Consider the following 17,405-nt stretch of genomic DNA (forward strand, 5'->3'; position numbering starts at 1 on the left):
CCTCTGGAAGCTTGCAACGCCAGACAGCTACCGGTCAGTCGGGAACCACTTTGGCGTGGACAAATCTACCGTGGGGGTTGCTGTGATGCAAGTAGGCAACGCAATCGTTGAGCTACTGCTCTCAAAGGTAGTGACCCTGGGAAACGTGGAGGTGATCATAGATGGCTTCGCAGCAATGGGATTCCCAAACTGCGGTGGGGCTATAGATGGAACTCACATCCCTATCCTGGGACCGGACCACCAGGCCAGCCAGTACATTAATTGAAAGGGATACTTTTCCATGGTGCTGCAGTGGCGGGGTAGTGGTGGCGGCCGCACCTAGAATGGAATGCAGTGCCTCGTAGAAATGGCATGTCTGGGGCTGGGATCCGAAGCGTCCGTTTGCCACTTTGGTCTTCTGGTAGCCTTGTCTCAGGTCCTTGATTTTCACGCGGCACTGCGTTGCATCCCAGCTCTATCCTCTCTCCGTCATGGCTTTGGAGATCTTCTCGTAGATCTTTGCATTCTGTTTTTTCGATCACAGCTCTGAAAGCACGGACTCATCGCCCCACACAGCGATCAGATCCAAGACTTCCCGATCAGTCCATGCTGGGGCCCTCTTTCTATTCTGCGATTGCATGGTCACCTCTGCTGGAGAGCTCTGCATCGTTGCCAGTGCTGCTGAGCTCGCCACGATGTCCAAACAGGAAATGAGATTCAAACTGCCCAGACAGGAAAAGGAATTCAAATTTTCCCGGGGCTTTACCTGTGTGGCTGGTCAGAGCATCCGATCTCGGACTGCTGTCCAGAGCGTCAACAGAGTGGTGCACTGTGGGATAGCTCCCGGAGCTATTAGTGTCAAATTCCTTCCACACCTACCATAATTCGACATGGCGCTACTCCCCTCATCGGGGAGGAGTACAGAAATTGATTTAAAGAGACCTCTATGTCGAACTGAATAGCTTTGTTGTGTGGACGGGTGCAGGGTTAATTAGATTTAACGCTGCTAAATTCGACATAACCTCCTAGTGTAGACCAGGCCTAAGTGGTCTATTCTCCTGCTGATGGCTGCACAAAACTCCCAACAATCTGAATGGGACTTAAGTGTATTAGCAGGGAATGGACTTCTTGAGCTAGGAAAGCCAAATATTCAGCCAAATATAGCTTTGACTCAGACTCCAATTCCCCTGGCATTGCAGTGCCGTGTGTTGCAACTTGGTCTGCCAGGCTGGCCCTCAGGAGTGAAATTTGAACAGCTCAGCACAAAACCACAGGGTGAACCAGTCAGATCCCACCTTTTCCAGAGAGGATCTTATCTCTTGGTCATAGGGGGGAAAAAAGATAATACTTCAAAGAGTAACACAAACATACTCCCCAGATCAGGGTTTCTTAACCGTAACTCACAGCCCTAAGATTTTCAGGATAGCTTTCTCATAGGCAGTCTTTCCCTTCCTGTCTGGGGCAGCTGATTTTATGGTCTCTCCGAGCAACACCTGTAACTTGCGTTGCCATTAACACCTTATTTGCCAGACCAGAGTCTCTGCAGCCAGTCACATACATATTATCGTTATTTATTAAAATCACTACTATCTACATCATAGTCAGAGACCCATCCATAACAAAAGAGATTTTTGGATTGAGGAGGGTGAGATAAAACAGAGGACCAATTCAGTTTACATAGATGTTGAAAATCTGGGCTGCAGTCTGCTTTTAAAATGCAGTTTGTAGTTTTGAAATCCATGCATATATTCTTGAGCCATTTTATTGTGTAGGGATGTGCAAAATAGTCACTGTGAAATCTGACAAGCTTGGCATTTTGAGTTGGCATGAACAAGCAGGCAAAGTTGAGGACTTTTACACAAAAATAGATCCAGTAGCATTAAAATTATCCAATTTCCAGTCAAATGCTTATTTTTTGAAGAAATACAAAAATGAATATCGTAATTCCAAATTTACTTCCAAAAGAGATCCATTTTTATACTTGCCGGTGTCCATTTCAAATCTGTGCATAGGTCATTGAGAAATAACTAGGGATCATAAGCTTTTTGGGATAGAAATAACCTCTTGGCGGAGGGGTACACAGCACCTAACACAATAAGGCCTTTAACTTTGGTTGGGTCTTCTAGGCACTACTGCAGTACAAAAAAAAAAATCATAAGAGGAGAAATTTCTGTGCTCCAAAAACAGCTAACAAATTAAACAAATCATTACTGGTAAGTTTCTTACCAAAAAGTTTGTGTTCTTTTCAGCTCTATTTTTGTTTTACCATACCTTAGCCATTCCCCAGTCAGGTCAAGTTTAATAATCCTTAAATTGACACTCTTTGTGCTTGAATAATATAATCATTGTGCTCCTGTTCTCAGTTTTATTTTTCTTTCATTCAGGAGACAGCCTTGGTCTGGAAAGGAGAGAGGAGAATTCAGATATACCTCCGATCATAGAGTTAACCCCCAGCCAGTGCCAGTAGTTATTATATACAGAGGTACAATTTGCTTATTAACCATCAGCTTACAATTGTTGGAACCCCCCATCAGGCATGTTGCTGGATACAGTGGCATGAGCTACTTAGGGGATTTTTATAGATAGCTACAGATGTGCTCAAAGCCTCTCTGGGTCACAAATGGAAATGAGTTTATGGGTCCCCTTGTCAGAAAACCCTAGGGGTGTTTAGATATTTAATACCCACTGAGAGCCCTACAACTCAATAATTGAGACAAGGAGTCGGACAGAGGATCTAGTGCCACTCTCACTTTTTACCTTGGAAGTGTGCTGGCCTATTGCTAATACAACGTGGACAGGAAAAGAAGCCAGCTCAAGCCCTGCTCTCTGGCTGGGTTTCACTCTCCCTGCACTTCTTTATTCATCCAGATCTGCTCAGAGTCTGTAATAAAAGACATACAATTAAAAAAAAAAAAAGCTTGGGCAAGGCTGGGCTTGTTTACACAGGGCGGCAATGTGCACTAGAGGGGTGTGGATTCTAAAGTGCCCCAACCTGCGAAGACCCTGCTGGCGTGCACTAAAAATCTGAAACCGTTTCTGTTACATAGGTCTGTTATATGTCTGTATGCCACACTAATGAGATGCACATGTGTATCCCACGAGTGTACCAGAGCCTGACGCGTTTTAGGATACCGTCAGTGGAAACTACGCAACATCAGAGGTGAGAGCAGGGCGTGCTAGGTGTCCCAACCCATGCAGCAACCACAGCACTAAGCTCTGGTCCAGCGACACTGCCCTGTGCTGCCAGGAGTGGAGTAGTAAAGCCCCTGTGGCACAGTTGCTGCAGCTCTGCCTGCCAGGGGAGCTGGGAACAGCATGCCACCTGGGTGTTTCTCTGGGCTTCACTCCTCCACTGCCGATGGACAGCGCTAAAGGTACATCTGCACTTTGAGCTGGAGAGGTAATTCCCTGCTCAAGGAAGTACACCCCTGTGCTAACTCTGATCTAGCTAGTGCACTCAGTATAGAGTGTAGCCATGGCAGCAAAATCGGTTCGCCCCCAGTGCATACCCCTCCAAGACACTGGGTACATATTAGGGGTGAAAAGCCCCTCCTACCACTCGCACCACCACGGCTACACTATTTTTTAGCACTCTAGCTCAATCAGAACCACTCTGGGTATGGCTCCTTGAGCTGGGAATAACACCCCCAGCTTGAAGCAGAAATGTATCCTAAGACACCGGAGGGCACTACAGAACCACTGACTCTGCTGTGTGGTGTCAGTGTCAACTCTGCAGCCATCTCTCCCTCACGCCTTGCCCGCTTCCCACTGTGGCCCCTGCCCATCACCACCCTGCCTGTATTTGGTATCCTTTCCCCTACGCTTTGTCTTTTTACATTGTAAGTTCTCCAGAAGAGGAGCTGTACTTCCCTATGTGTTCGTACAGTGCCTAGCACGATGGAGTCCTGATACTAACTGGCACCTCTTGCTGTACCTGTGATCTAAATGCCATATGCAGTTGTGGGTGCACAGCATCTCTCTAAATCAGGTCCAAGTTGGGCATCCTGAATTCAGGGCATTCTCTGGGACACTTTGGATTTCATCTCCTGGTCTGGAGTAGCTCAAGTGCGCTGACTTCTAAAGCATCCGGCAAAGCCCATTTGTTTGGTTAGAACTGAGATTTAAGGAAGGTTTGGGTGAGGATTTTATTTGTGGTCAGAGAGGATTAGGATTTTAAGAGAGTTGAGACAGTTCTATGGACTGGCTTCTTGTGTGCCGAGAAAAGTGGTTGGTTTGTTTGTCGTCTGTCTTTGTTGGATTGCATGTTTGATATCTGTCACGAGTGCCTAGGACCTGTATCCTTCCATAATTTATATTCTGAAATCAAAGCAACCAAAATTAGATATAGGGGCTGATCCTGCAAACTCAGAATGTCCATGTTTGTAGGATTAAGCCCATAAATAAACAAACTCACTCAAATCGTATCGTGCAAGCTGAGAGAATGCAAAAAGCAAAGCACATGCACCATAAGGGCCAAGTCCTACAAGGTGTCGAGCATGCTGATGTGCTGTTGTAACAGGAGTTGAGGATGTTCAGCACATTGTGGGAATGGGCCTCTTGGGGGGGGAAATGCAAATGTCACCTTTGAAATTATTTCTATTGTAATAATCAAAGGTGGTACTAGTAATACAGCTGAGAAGTATTATAGTATAATCATGGGGCTGGATTCTGATCTCACACTGGCTCCAAACATGGGTGTAACTAACTTGAATTTCCTGCAGCTACTCCTATCTTACCCATTTTAGGAGGGTTTAATACTGCTGCCCATCATGGCACTATGTGACCTGAGCTGATTTGTACTGGGAGAAGGCCCTGATTCAACAATGCATTTAAGCACATGCTTAAGAGAAATTAAACACATTTAAAATCCATTTTTTTTTAAATCTTGACAATGTATAAATTTACATATAAACTCGTCTTTTCCTCGGTGAATCAAAAAAGGAAATAATTTAAGATTACTATTTCAGATCAAGAAATGGGATAAACATTCTTAAAGACTATGCCTCATCATTTCTCTGACCCTGACAAGGGTCTCAAAACATTGTTTAAAATATAAATCAATAATTAACAAATGGTATTAAGTGCCCTCCTGCCAATACGCTTGGCGTAACTGCATAGCAGTTCTTAAAAAGCATGTTAGAAAAGGATAAATGCAATATTATGATAACCATACTCATAAAGGGAATCTCACAATGCATAAGGAAAAGTTTTAAACTTGGGGTAGAAGATATTATAAGAAAACATACTTAAAACTGGGCAAAGTTGGATGTCAAGGGGGAGCAAGTTTCAGACCTTTAAGGCTGAAAACCAAGGTACAAAGAAATTAACTTACTTGCCCAGTGAATAATAGCAAACAACAGTCAGGAAGTGAACCCAGGTCTCCTAATGCCCTGTCCTGTGCTCTGTCCATTGGACCATACTGCTTCCTCCTAGTATTATGCACAGATTATCCTTTTCTGTTTTATTTTTAATAGTGAAAGGATCATGCCAAGCGCCGAGCCTTGCTGCATCTGACCACACAGTATTCTGTATCAGACTGAAGAAAAACCATGTATCTTGCTAATACACTGTATTAACAAAAAACACTAAATTAGCATATGCACAGGCTCTAGAATTCTATAATCTCCTCAGACACTGTCCCAACACATTCTCTTGTAAACAGAAACCTTTGTGTTTGTATTGCTGCAGGCTTCTAGCAACAGTGTAGCGTCAACAAACCTGTACTGAGAATTATAGCTTGTCTTGTTAATTCATTCTGGGTGTTGTTAGCAACCTTGATGTAACAGATAAATATGGGAACAATCCATATCTTTCTGGAGCCTTAAGACACTTTATATTTCCTTTTCCATAGCTCCTGGGGAAGTTAACAGTTCTCCAAACCAATCTCTCCACACATCTTGTATTTTTGTTCAATGCATTGAAATCTGACTCTTGACATATGTATGAATAGTAGTTACTAAAAGGAGTGCAGCCCTACAGGTGACTTAGTTAATGGGGTTTTTGTTTTACCTTGTTTTAAAACTTGGTATTTTACATTGATTCCAGGGCCATTTTTGTCCCGTGGGCTGTGATCTTATCTATAATCCCTATTGTGATATGACTTACATGAACTTTACAAGGTCACTTTGTTAAACATAAATGTCCATCCAATCTCTTCCACTGTTCTTAATCTTCTGGAAATAATTATTAACTGAATGTAATGGGAACTGGCTGATGGCTTTGCTATAAAATTCACGTTGTACCTTTCAGACAAGTCATGCAATGTGACTGCATTGCCTCCAAGGCGTTTTCCTATACTATACAGAATTTTATCCACCCTTCTTTTTTCCATATGTTCTCTCTGGCGTCAGCCAAGACACAAGATACATTATTTGCGTAAGTTGCAAATGAAGGATTGGGGGGGGGGGGAGAGGAGAGAGGAGCCTCAGTGCAGGTATAAGCTAGTCCAAAAGCAACTCACCACGGCTGCCCTGGAGCTGACACTCAGGGATCTCTCAGCAAAGAAGCAGAACTTTTGAGTAAGGCAGGATTTTAAGGCAGACCTCCTCCCCATACACTAACATCAGGGCGTGATCCTGTGACTTGTTGAGTGCCCTTCGCTTCCATGGAAGGCTGTAAGAAGTACAGTTGCTTGGCACCGCTCAGGCATACTGCTATTCATAATTATGAAAGCAGACAGGCTCATCTGTGACCTGTTCAGAAACCACCGTGATGGGCTCCCTGTAAGAATCTGAATAGAACAGGCCTGCCAGTTCAGCAGTGAGTTCATTACTTCCAACACAGTGGGAGGCAGGGGGAGAGAGAAGAGACAGAACTCAGGAGGCAGATTTACATCTCGAGTTGAGCCTTAATGACTACTAAGAAGTACTCCGCTAGCTTCAACAGCAGGTATCCAGGGCCGACGAGAGTGGGGGAAGCTGGTACAAATTACCGGGGCCCAGCGGTCCGGAAAGGGGCCCGGGGCCCGGCTTCGTCGGCCCTGTTTAGCCAGTCCGCCCTTGCTGGGGGGCCCGAAAAATTTTTTTCACTGGGGCTCGAACCCGCTCTCAGCAGCCCTGCAGGTAGCTTCAGCTCTGCTGTATCCTCCCCAGGACCTTGATCATTAAGTGTTGCTATAAACAGAGTTTGAGAAATCCTGGGCCATGTTGGGTTATACTGTGCTTCTGGGCGACAAGGGACAGATCACTTGATGATTCCCTGTTCTGTTCATTCCCTCTGAGGCACTTGGCATTAGCCACTGTTGGGAGACAGGATACTGGGCTAGATGGGCCTTTGGTCTGACCCAGTATGGCTGTTCTTATATTCTATTACAGACCATCTCACATCTTCAATAGGTAAAATACTTAGGACCAGCACAGGATTGGAAGTCGGGAGACTTGAGATTCAAAGAAAGGCTCAAGCTCACTGGAACGCAGCCAAAGCACTAAGGATTTGCTTGATTTTGTCTCAAAACCGTAAATCAGCTTAGGTTCATTCCAAACACGGCCCAAGACTTGACAAAAGGTCCAAGTAGAATATCAAAGCTGGCCTGAATTTCAGGTTTGTAATGAAATTCCAACCCAGGTGTGTTTGGCTTAGTATTGGGTATATGACAAGAGATTACCCCAGCTCTAACTGGATTAGCAGGGTGGAGAAAAGGTGAATTGGCAGAGCTGTAGGAGGGAAGGTCACATGGCATCTGCCTGAAGGCTATTTGGCTCTAAGCAGTGCTGACAGTCCCTCACTTTCACAACTAACTATATTCTCCCTTTCCTGGTTTTGTTGTGTTTAAATGTTCAGCAGGCTCAGTATGTGGGGGGGGGGTGGGGGGGGGAGAGGGGGAATAGCACAATTACACCATCGAATCCAAAATCCACTTCATCCATTTTTATTTGCTTGTTGTGAACATTTGCATAAATGAGATTTTGATCCTACAAATGTCTGGGATAGGAGGAAGAGCCCACCTGTTTTCATGAAAATACACTTTTGGACAGAAATGGGGGTGTTGCATGCAGGCCTAATCCAAAGTCCATTGAAGTCAATGGATAGATCCATTGAAGTCAATAGGAGTCTCTCCATTGACTTCAATAAGCGTTGGAGCAGGCCCTAAATACACTTGATGTATTTTGTAATGTGAATGAGATTCCTTGTGAATCTACTTAACACTGGAACAGTGTTCCCAACACCCTTTAAGAGAGGCCTGACAAAGAAGAATCAGAGTCCAGCAGCCTTGCCTCAACCTTCTAAGCTGTTAAACCTGCCTGCTTAGTCCTTGAATCCTTACTGTTTATATTACAGAAGCACTGAAGGCCCCATCACGAGGGCAGCCCCAAGATCTGGAAAGGGAAGAGGTCTTGAGTGTAATTTTTCCCAGATGGTCCCAGTATCATTTTGAGACCCAGATGGGTAGCAGACCTATCAGCCCCTGACACTGAGCACCAGTGATTAAGATTCACACATAGACATCCATCATGCGCTCACATATATGAAGTGTAACAGCTTTGCTTAATATTCATTCGCTCTCATTCTTGTTTTAACTTGTCTTTGGTTACGGAAGATGTATTTTGCACCAAAAAAGGGGGGGGGGGCAAACACTGCAGTATCTCTAATACTACTGTGTGGTGACTGTTGGCATACTAAGCCTGCAGTGTGTGTTTCCTTCCCTTTTAGTGGCTGGTCCACATAAAGGACAACTGCCTACTAGTGCTACCCTCTTACAAAGTTACTCCTTCAGCTCAGATAGTAGAGGTCTATGCTTTAGTGGTTCCTGGTTCAAACACTGCCGATGACTCGCATTGGGAATCACGGCACTGGTAAAGGCTATCTTGTCAATGGCAGCCAATGTAAATGAAACTAAGAGTGTTACTGACTCTGCTGGGCTAATGTCCCTTAAACCTTGATTTCTGTTAAAATCCCACAGTTCCTTTTTGGCCTTTGTTACAATTATTGTCCACAGCTTTATTTTCAGATTGATGTTAATTACACTAATGAGTCATTTCATCATTAGACCAATTAAGTTTAATCCTTTTCACCAACAGGCATCCATGATATGCCATCCCATTCATTCTGTGACAGAGGGCATACCTAGCTCTCTGGTTCTGCCACGAGTAAGCATAAGGGCCTCAACAAACCACACTGCAATCAATTAATCATTTTATGACCATTAATAACTTATACCACATGTGAGCTAAAAGAATAATAAGGCTAAATCTGGGCTGCAGGAGGCACCTCTCTCTGTTTAGCGATCCGTGAACAGGAACCAGCTGCTGACAGCCAGGCGGCTTTGGTACTTAGGGCATTTCTTGTGTGAATGAGTTAGGTGCCTGCCTTGCTTCACACAAACCAGAAGGAGGAGGGAAGGAGGGACATGTGCCTAAGTCTGGGGTTTAGGTACCTTTGTGGATCTGGGCCTAATTGCCTTTGGTGTGTTAATTTCAATGGAATAATGGGCCCAGAACCCAGAAAGTCAGTCTTAAAATGATCCTCTCACTGTTGAACACTACACAGGGTTAAACATGGTTCAGGGGGTTGAGTACAGAGACCTCAGCCTGCTTAGTACCATGGCAACAAACACCAATACAAATCTTTAGAACCTTTCATTAAAGAGACAGAAAAAGAAGGAAAAACATTTAAAGCATTTGAAGTATTAAGTAAGGGTTTAATTTTATCAGTACCCCTGAATTACGTACCCCCTCTTTAGTGCTGTACAGTGACAGAGTCACGTTAACCCCATTGAGAGTCTGGGCCCAGTTATATCATCAAAATTAACACAACATAATTTGGCGATCCAGCCAGGAGTGTAAGGGTTAATATGCATTAATCTCAAATTCAGTTTAAATAGTAAAAGGGTTTGGTTTTGTTTTTTGTTGGGGTTTCTTTGAGGGGGGAGTGTTGTGATTAATTTATTAATTTTCATAAAGAAACAATGAAAAGTACAAAAAGGTAAATGACTTACAGCTTATATAATCAAGTATCAGAGGGGTAGCCGTGTTAGTCTGAATCTGTAAAAAGCAACAGAGGGTCCTGTGGCACCTTTGAGACTAACAGAAGTACTGGGAGCATAAGCTTTCGTGGGTAAGAACCTCACTTCTTCAGATGCAATTTCCATTACTTTCGATTTCCATTACTTGCATCTGAAGAAGTGAGGTTCTGACCCACGAAAGCTTATGCTCCCAATACTTCTGTTAGTCTCAAAGGTGCCACAGGACCCTCTGTAGCTTATATAATGTTTCTAAATACTGCCCTTAGACTAACTTAGACCTACTCACATCCCCATGTGAAAGGCAACCTAAACTGGGGTGGGTTATGCAGGAAGGAGTTGTAAAATGGAATGGCAGCTACTTTAACTTACACTTTCTCAGCCCTTCTTCCATCTCCCTTACACATCAGTCGAGTCAGTATAAACAAGCCTCAGAGATTTAGCTGAGTGCAAGGGAGCCTGGCTTGTAGCACTTCCTTGCAGGGTGCCGCCAAGTGAGTAGGTCCAAGTTTGAGTTCTGAGCACGTCCTTCTTTGTTCTGTAAAGGATGAACAGAAAGTCAATAGTGTTTTCCATTGACCTCTTACAATCCCCAATAACTGTTGCTAAGAGTGGCACTAAGGAGCTGTAAACTCTCCATTCTGACATCCTCAGATACTTACTCCATTAAAAAAAAATATTCTTGAAAATTCCAGTTCATAAGCTGACATACATTTTCAACCTTCAGTTCAGGAACATTAGAGTACAACTCCCTTTGGCATTAATGCTGTTTGCCAGCCTACTCTCACCCATGGAGTTCAGTATCTAGCCTGTCTGACTCATGAAAGACATCCCCGCCACCAGTCTCTGCTTGAACCAAAACTGATCAAAGAAAAGACTTGCAGAGAGCAGTGAAGGGTGTTGGGAGACACACCTAGACCCCTCCTGACAAGGGTGACTAGATTAAGGCATCTCTATTAGCATACAGAATGGAGAACAGAGAACTGCACTGAACTCTGGGACCAGGAAAGCAGGGAAGCACTGCATCATGGGGGATCTCTGCTCCAGATGTTAATGAACCTACACCTGCACACACCCCGCTCAGCAATTATCAGACCAATTCTAGTAAGGAATCCTTAATTGATAGCCAAAATACTGAAGCAGCCTAGTTGCATTGTGAGCTCCCTGGAAGAAAACACCACCCATAGCCAAGAGTGATCAGCTCCTATTGTCTAGCCTAAAGAAAACCCTTGAGTCATCAGTTTACCCATAAACAAATCTAGTGTTCTCCCTTGAACCATTGTTGTTTCCCTACAAAAACCTCTATCTATGTTCAAGTCAGTGTTCTGACGCTTGGATCCAGGCTATGCATCAGTTCTACTGGGACTCTATCTTCTCCTGACTGATCGTGCTGGGGGCTCTGCTGTCACCATCAAGCTTCATGGAGTGGGTGAGATCCCTCCCTCTCTGTGTTTTCTTTTCTACCTCAGGTATTAACCTTTAATAATGTAACTATGTTGGTTTAGGCTCTCCTTGTGTAGATATCACTATTATTCAATACATAACTTTTATGGTTAAGCTGGTTGCTTCTCTCTCTCTGAACTTTACTCTTTTGTGTTTTTAGCTTCCCCATTTACTCTGCAGCAACGCTCCTCTTACCTAAGCTAAAGATCCCTGTAGCACCCCAAAATACTGTGGGGTTTGCTCATCAAGTGGGTTACTATCAGTACAATTGTGATATGAAAGTGGGGATAGGGACGTGCTGAACCTGTGACATACAAGGGTGGCAGCTTGGAAGTGCTGCTCAACCCAGACTACCGAGTCCAGGGGCATATAAAGGTGGTAGCTTGAAAGTGCTGCTTGACCCAGTCCGCTGAGTACAGGGGCATATAAGGTTGGCAGCCTGGAAGTGCTGTTCGACCCAGCCTGCTCAGACTTAGTCTATTCCGGTGCGGTACTTGTGGCATATAAGGGTGGCAGCTTGAAAGTGCTGCTTGACCCAGCCCATTGAGTCCAGGGACATATAAGCTTGAGAGTGCTGATTGACCCGGTCCACTCAGACTTGCTGTGTTAGTGTCCGTGTTCATCTGATTCTGGGGCTGGAGGAACCCAGCCCTACGGAACCTAGGTCCTGCAGAATAGATCCATTGGGAGGGGACTTGCAGAAGGGAGAAGTAGAGCTCCATATGAAAACACACGTGACACAAGCTGTACATTGATAGAAGTACAGAACACCCCCTCCCCAGAAGAGTAACCCTAATAAATGAACATACCCCAAAGTAACAGGCAAATCTGGTAACAGAGTACAACCCCCTTTGGCATTAATGCTGTTTGCCAGCCTAGTCTCACCCACAGAGTTTTCACCACGCTCCTCATTGCTCAGTTCATTCTTGCCTCCTTTCTTTCTGACTCATAACATCAGTCCAGTCCAATCTTGAGTTCACCTTGCCCTCTCACCTATTACCTCATTCAGAGTGAGATCAGATCAGAACGCACGCAGAGCTGGCTCTTCATACAGCATCTAATTACTGTAGCTTTGCTAAACTACAACCCAAACCCAACAGAGTCCGGAAAAGCCTGTTTATATTTCAGACTGGCTTTTATTTGCATTTTATACAAAAACACTGAACAAGCACACTATGGGTGGGACAACACACGATTGAAGGTTCTTTTGTCCTGGCAAGTAATAACAAGCCATTTCCCATGTGAATACATCTGTACACAGTATCTGCAACCGTGATAATGGAGGTTAACATAAAGGGTTTAAATTTCTCAGCTGCAATTGTGACATCCCATCCCACTGAGCTGCTGGTCACAGGTGTGTTTTGATGAAATATGACATCCAATTTCTCCCTCCTGAGGTGAGTCCAACATATAACTCCTCAGTAGGAGGTGAAAAGAAGTTTAGTTCAGAGTTGAAGCTTTGGCTGGAGAGAAGTGTATTCTTAAGAAAGCTCGCAAATGGGGCCTGATTACGTAAGTTGCTGACTTCAATAGACACAATAATGCCCTTCACCTCACAGGCTGAATCTCACATTTCATTGGGAAGAATTTACAATCTGCACATGGTGAGAGATATGCACCATATTGTGTTTCCATTACAAACAAATCTTAAGCTTTAACAAACAAATCATTTATCCCCTGAGGAGACATTATGAAACCCTAGTGAAATGATGCACACTTTGCATAACCAAAACCCTATTAGTTTATGTACGCTACTACATTTCCAGGACAGCAAGCTACATCAACCCAGCAGACAGCAGCACATGTTCTGCTCGGCAATGCTATTTCCTATTAACCAGATTGCCCCCCAGGCTGGATCAACAGTAAGTGATGGGGCAACGACCCCCCGGTCCTAAGAGAGAAAGAAAAAGATTTCCATCTTTCTCATGAATTGACTCAGTTGTGTAATTTGCTATAGCTTTTTCAAATGGTGATGGGCACTTAAACATGAGATGGGTCCAGCCACACCTGTGGCACGCTTAGCTCACCTCCATGGCTCATTTGTCTAGCAGCCTGCAAAATGCCAGCACTCAAAGGGTTAATAACTACCAGAGTCGAAGGTGTTGTGAATATTACAATCACATCTCAGTTGTTTAAACTGATTTTACAGTCAATTAAATCTTCGCCGAATCAATAAGTCAAACAAATTACTGTCCATACAATATTGCCTTGTCTGTAAATTTAGAGTGCTCAGCATGAATCCCAGCTGAGATACTCAGATTGCTGGCCAAATTTTTGTATTCAGTGGCTTGAAGCCCTACCCCTTCAGGCTATGATCTCATCCAGTCTCACAAGTAAAGCAGGGCTGAGCTAAGCCACACAAGCATGAGAGCGCCAAGAAAAATTCAGAGTGATGAAAACCCAAGATGATCCTGTACACAGCACTCTTCCCTGTGAGTTAGTGCTCCAGCATGGTGTACCCTAATACCATGCTGTTGGAGATGCCAACTTATGGAGGTTCAAACCAAGTTATTGACCAAGTAGGGACATTGAAGACCCCATAGTCCTTTTGGCAAGGGTAGGGATATTAGACCTACCATCCTGGTAAAATTGATTTTTGATAGTTATGTTCCACCCCCACCCCCACCCCTGGCGCTTTGGTGATGATGTCTTGACCAGACTGGGCCAAGAGAGTGACCCACATAACATCACCACCTCCACTGGCTCTGCCTGAATCCCAAACAACACCTGGAATGTGAAACTTTGCTCCCTCCCACACACACAACCCAGTGTGTGTTTTCTTCCCCACTTTATGGCTTTTTTGGAGGGTGGCAGGTTCCTTCTTTAATATCCCTCTCCTTTTGCTTTCTATTTAATAAGAGTCTGGTTTAGCCAGCCAAGACTGTATATTTTGCAACACTGCTATAAGCCTGTGACCAAAAAGGCACCTAACAGCAATGCCCTAAACAGCCCAATGTTGGTACAAATTTTCCAGGTCTCTGAGTGCCTGTGCCCAGAGGTGAAAGTAAACTGGTACAGTCCAGTATGGCATACCGGCAAGAGCCAGTTCACCATGCTGGATTGGACCGGCTTCCCCAGGCCGGCGATTTAAAGGGCCTGGGGCTCCTGGCAGCGGCTGGAGCCCTGGGCCCTTTAAATTGCCACCAGAGCCCTGCTGCCAGAGCCCTTGGGTGGTGGAGGCGGCTCAGCGGTGATTTAAAGGGCCCTTTAAATCACCGCTGTGCCCCTGGCTCCCATCACTACCCCGGGGGCTCCGGCAACGGGGCTCGGGCAGCGATTTAAAGGGCCTGGGGCTCCGCTGCAGTAGTGGCGGCCAGGAGCCCCTGACCCTTTAAATCACCACTGGAGCCCCGGCTGCTGCCGTTACCCCGGGGGCTCTGGCAGCGATTTAAAGGGCCCAGGGTTCTGGCTGCTGTGGGGAGCCCCAGGCCCTTTAAATCACCGCCCAAGCCCCACTGCCGGAGCCGTGAGGTAGCAGCAGCAGGGCTCCGACGGTGATTTAAAGGGCATGGGGATCCCAGCCGCCGCTACCGCAGCGGAGCCCCGGGCCCTTTTAATCTCCACCAGAGCCCCGAGCCCGGGGTAGCAGCAGCAGCCGGAAGCCCCTGAGGCTCCATCGGCGATTTAAAGGGCCTGTGGCTTTGCTGCGGTAGCGGCAGCTGGAGCCCTGGGCCCTTTAAATACCCCCTAGCCCCGGGGCTCCCAGCCGCCTCTGCAGCTGGTAGCTCCAGGAGTGATTTAAAGGGCCCGGGGATTTAAAGGCCCCACCTCTTCCGATTGAGGCCACGCCTCTTCCAGTTGAGGCCCCGCCCCCTGCTCAGGCTGGTGTGCCGGTAAGTCCTTTAAGTTAGACTCATAGACTCATAGACTTTAAGGTCAGAAGGGACCATTATGATCATCTGGTCTGACTTCCCGCATGATGCAGGCCACAAAGCGGTCCCTACCCTTACCCTTGACTCTGCTGTTGAAGTCCCCAAATCCTGTGGTTTAGAGACTTCAATTAGCAGAGAATCCTCCAGCTAGCGATCCCTGCCCCATGCTGCGGAGGAAGGCGAAAAACCTCCAGGGAAAATTCCTTCCCGACCCCAAATATGGCGATCAGTAAAACCCCGAGCACGTAGGCAAGATTCTCCAGCCTTACCCTTATTAACCATTATACTATTTACCAGCGATGGCACGCTGTTCCTGTGACTAAAATCATGTTATCCCATTAGACCATTCCCTCCATAAACTTATCTAGCTTAATTTTAAAACCAGACAAGTCCTTCGCCCCCACCGTTTCCCTCGGAAGGCTGTTCCAATATTTCACCGCCCTGATGGTCAGAAACCTTAGTCTAATTTCAAGCCTAAACTTCCCCACGGCCAGTTTATATCCATTCGTTCTCGTGTCCACATTAGTACTGAGCTGGAATAATTCCTCTCCCTCCCTGGTATTTATCCCTCTGATATATTTAAAGAGAGCAATCATATCCCCCCTCAGCCTTCGTTTAGTCAGGCTAAACAACCCTAGCTCCCCGAGTCTCCTTTCATACGACAGGTTTTCCATTCCTCTGATCATCCTAGTGGCCCTTCTCTGTACCCGTTCCAGTTTGAGTTCATCTTTTTTAAACATGGGAGACCAGAACTGCACACAGTACTCCAAATGAGGTCTCACCAGTGCCTTGTACAACGGAAGCAGCACCTCCTTATCCCTACTAGATATACCTCGCCTAATGCATCCCAAGACCACATTGGCTTTTTTCACCGCCACGTCACATTGTCGACTCATAGTCATCCTGCGGTCCACAAGGACCCCGAGGTCTCTCTCCTCCTCCGTTACTTCCAACCGATGTGTCCCCAGCTTGTAACTAAAATTCTTGTTAGTCATCCCTAAATGCATCACCTTACACTTTTCACTATTAAATTTCACCCTATTTCTCTTACTCCAATTCACAAGGTCATTCAAGTCTCCCTGCAGAATATCCCGATCCTCCTCCGAATTGGCAATACCTCCCAGCTTTGTGTCTTTCACCCCTGCCTGTGCCTGTGTATTTCCAGCAGTAAGATTAAAGCGAGAGTCACTACCAGAGGTAGAAGCTGCATTTTCTATCTTTGCTGTGCTCTTCTTTCCCCTCTTGCATGTGTTTGTCTTGTTTGGTCTCCCAGAAAATGGAACTGGACTTTAACAACAACGACAGCTCCAGCCCACCTCAACTAACTTTGTCTCTTTCCCAAAAAGAACAGTTATCACCGCCTTTAATACTGACTAAAAGACTGTCATACAGAGGGGTTTTCCTTATGAAAATGCTACAGCTTTAAAAAAAAAAAAAAGGAACAAGGGTTGTGGTTAAAATAAAAGACTTACTTAATATTTTACATTGCAAATGCTTTATCTTTAATAAAAGGTTAAAAGGGTGTTGTGTTTGCCATAGTACTAAGGAGGCTGTATACTAAACCCTGAACCTCATTTAAAATCTTTTAATGTTGGATAGTGACAGTCATGTTGACACCTTTGAGCCAATATATTGCATCTGAATTAATAGAACAGGACCTATGTATTTAAAAACACTTAGGGATGCTTCGGAACGAAAGGTAACATGCAAGAGATGTTTGTTTCATACAGAACGTAGCTATTGGGCCAAATTCTTTATTGACATACTCACCACACAGCCTCAGTAAGTTCACTTGAGCCCCACAAGGTGTAGGTCAGTGCAGGTTTTGGTCCATTACCTACAAAATATACAATATACACTATTGTACTTTCATATGCCATAAAAATAAACCAAGAAATTCTGTAATTAAACTGATTCATTAAGTTTGATTAAGTCTGCCTCTTATTAGCTTCTCAAGTTGCAATATTTACCAAGTAAATATATGCCATTCCTATGACAATGTATTTTGATAGGATCTTTTGTTCATTGTTGCCATTCAGATTTTTGAATTTTAATCTGTAAATACAAAGGGCCTAGTTCTGCCCTGAGACGCTCATGCATATTGTTTTCTCCCATACACAAAGAGCATCCATATCTTTTCAGAGATTAAATGA

At 44.9% G+C, this 17,405-nt stretch overlaps 1 long non-coding RNA gene across 1 annotated transcript; it reads right to left on the minus strand.

The window, feature by feature from the left end:
• Nucleotides 1-227: 227 nt before the first annotated feature.
• On the minus strand, nucleotides 228-17,091 carry LOC103305996 (uncharacterized). Its single transcript, XR_002888648.3, has 4 exons — nucleotides 17,023-17,091; nucleotides 10,310-10,475; nucleotides 2,737-2,860; nucleotides 228-2,377 (listed from the first exon to the last, which is right to left on the minus strand). It is a non-coding gene; the product is annotated as an uncharacterized LOC103305996 (long non-coding RNA).
• Nucleotides 17,092-17,405: the final 314 nt, after the last annotated feature.

This window comes from Chrysemys picta, chromosome 14 (genome assembly GCF_011386835.1).
Source record: "Chrysemys picta bellii isolate R12L10 chromosome 14, ASM1138683v2, whole genome shotgun sequence".
In the NCBI taxonomy this organism is placed as follows: domain Eukaryota; kingdom Metazoa; phylum Chordata; order Testudines; family Emydidae; genus Chrysemys; species Chrysemys picta.